General features: G+C 49.0%; 1 long non-coding RNA gene across 1 annotated transcript; it reads right to left on the bottom strand.

Moving 5' to 3' along the window:
* Positions 1-1,380, bottom strand: LOC129121680 (uncharacterized). Its single transcript, XR_008534455.2, has 2 exons — positions 999-1,380; positions 1-428 (listed from the first exon to the last, which is right to left on the bottom strand). It is a non-coding gene; the product is annotated as an uncharacterized LOC129121680 (long non-coding RNA).
* Between the last annotated feature and the right edge of the window lie 1,429 nt (positions 1,381-2,809).

Here is a 2,809-nt window from a genome sequence, read left to right as displayed (position 1 = left end):
TCAGAAGGCTGAAATATTATTTTATGATCTCTATTATATTAAAAGAAAATGAGATAGTAGAACTATACTAAAAGAGCAAGGAGACATCAGAAAGCTGGAAAGGAATGAATAATAAAAACCTGGGACTGCTCACAGCCCCGACGCAGCTGGACCATGATTGGTCATCAAGTAGACACTGCACAGGAGACCAATCCAAGATGCCCCTGTTGCTAAACCATCTCCAGCCCACACTCCACAGCCAGCAGATTGTTATTGGTTCCATTTCTGTTCTGAGGCTTCTCAGGAGAAAAATCCCAGCAAAAGGATTTTCATCAAACACGTCAGTGCCAGGTGATGGCACAGGCAGCATCGGCCGGCCGAGGTCACTGTGTCATCCCTGCCAGCCCAGGTGTCACAGCAAGGAGGAGAGAGTTCACCCTGTGCTCACCCTGCAATACAGAGCAATACAACACAACACACATATTAACACAAGATGATAACCTTTTTCTATTTTCTTTACATGTGGATTTATTGTTACAGGAAACCCAAAACAACAAAAGCACGCAAAAAACAACACTCATCTACAATTAACACCCCCTTCAGATGACACACGAAGTCACCATCCCTCTCATCACAACTGCTAAATTACACCCCAGCAATCATTGGTCCTCGGGAACGTGGTTCCCGGGAGCCTCAAAAAAATCTTCCTGCCTGACAAAAACCCCGGTCCCTGGACAGTCCGCGCCCAAACTCTGGTGATGAACGTCACCTCACAGACCGACCGGGACCGAGAAAAAAAAAACAGCCGGGGGGGGGGGGAAACCCAGCTGGGGATTTTTTATTCTAAATTTGAAAATGAGTTGAAAAACTTGAAAAGCAAAAGTCACACACACAAGGTTAAATCCAGTAATCCAGTCGGCATGCGCTGACACACGCAGAGACGAGCAGACGCAGACAGACACATGCTCTCACACATGCTCACACGCTCTTCCCACTTACACACTCGCTGTGGCCCTTACTCGAGACGCTGAAGAACGTGCTGCCACACATCTTCTGGCTGCGCTCCTTGACGTCAGTTGGTAGGTTCTGGGGAAATCGGTAGCCTCGGGGACCTGTGAGACGACAGGAAGCGGTCAACGAGTGGCTATCTGACAGCTAGGACTTGTCTCCACTCTGGACCAATAAGTTTTCTACCCAAAATCCCATAAAAGACAGATGAACAGTAAAGTTTTTATAACTCTTCTACCTGACTGTGACTACGTGCCCGGGCAGGGCAGCTCCAACCATAAGTGGTACAATATAAGTACACACAACAATCTAAGTCGATGCATACAGTGCAAGTGTACATAGAGGGTAGGTACATACAGTATAAGCCAGCACAGGTACACACAATATAAGCCAGGACTTGAGATGACTCGCTGGAAGATGAATTCTTGAGTCCTATACCCTTGAGAAGATGGAACCTATAGAAGTACTGCAGTCACATGAGGAGGGTGCAAGACACTCCCTCTAGCAGTCCAAGAAAATGGCATGGAAAAAAAGGCACTACCAAAGCTGGTAGTGAGAAGGAAGATGGATGAGAACATCTTGTCCGTTTGAGACATTCCTGTCTCAAAGAGTAAAAATGTAAAGATGCCAGAATAAGGGATATCCAGAAAGGAACGTGAGTAGAACACAGCCTAGATGGCACAGAATAGTGCCGATAAAGCATTGAGACATAATAAAGGCCTATGACGTGGAAGACAACGGACACAGACACGGACAACATAGACACAGAGACAAGTGGCAACTGCCTGGCACTGTCCCCTTAGGCACCCGAGATGCCTAGCGCAAGATGTGCCAGAGGCTGATGATGCCAAAGGAGAGGAAGCCCTATGACGATAGCATGTGATGATGAAATGCAACTCGTTAAAAGAAGTTAGTGCCAAAGCAGTTAAGAGGATGCTCGAGAGGCTCAGCGAGCCTAGAGAAGGAAGCCGACGGCCGGGTGACCGTGGCTGTAGCTCCGGACGTGAAGGCGAGCTCCTCGGGGGAAAGATCCGTGACGACGTCGGGCCGAGGAAGGCGGACAACGCAAAGTTCACGAGAATGCTGAGATGGGTCGGAACTGCCCTGCCCAGCAAAGGCTCTGGTCAGGCTGAGGAGAAACCCTCTCCCTTTTCTTCCAGAGAGCTGGTCCCACTACAGACCTCTCCGCTAAGCTGACATCAAATTGCCCTCTGTGATAGTAAAGGTTTTTCCCCTTCTCCCAACTGCTGGCCCCGACACTTAGCTTTTGGAAAAGGAGCAGACAAAATCCATCCTCGGTCGGACGTGGATGGTGAAATGTGCTCCGTGTGTGCCTCGGTGCTGTTGTTTCCAACCTTTGGCTACGAGGCTCCTCAGGGTACCTAAGACAAAACAGAAAAGGTGACTATTGCCGTCAAAAACAGTAATCCCCAGGGCTCCTCCGCACCCCTGCCCCGGCCCACCTCAAATCTTGATTTGACTCCAGAGGGTGCCCAGAAGATACCTGCAAAAAGAATAGGTACACACTTAGCATGCTGCTGTGTAACACTCACCTGTGAGTCAGCCTGCCTAAACACCGACTCACCTGCTCTCCTCTGTTCCTTGGCATGCCTAGGGCAGCGACAGCACCTGCAAAGAAACAAAGCAGAAAAGCATGCTGAGACACTGTGAAAACACAACCTCCCAAATCTGACAAGGATGCCACACTGATACCTTAAGCTGCACACAGCTGGAATGGGCATGCCCGGCCAGGATAGATGGCAAGTGGACCACCTAAAATAAAAAGTGGAGATGCTAAGAGCTGCACCAGAAACTGAGACAT

Source organism: Agelaius phoeniceus, chromosome Z (genome assembly GCF_051311805.1).
Source record: "Agelaius phoeniceus isolate bAgePho1 chromosome Z, bAgePho1.hap1, whole genome shotgun sequence".
Lineage (NCBI taxonomy): Eukaryota > Metazoa > Chordata > Aves > Passeriformes > Icteridae > Agelaius > Agelaius phoeniceus.
This window is presented reverse-complemented; position numbering and strand designations above follow the sequence as displayed.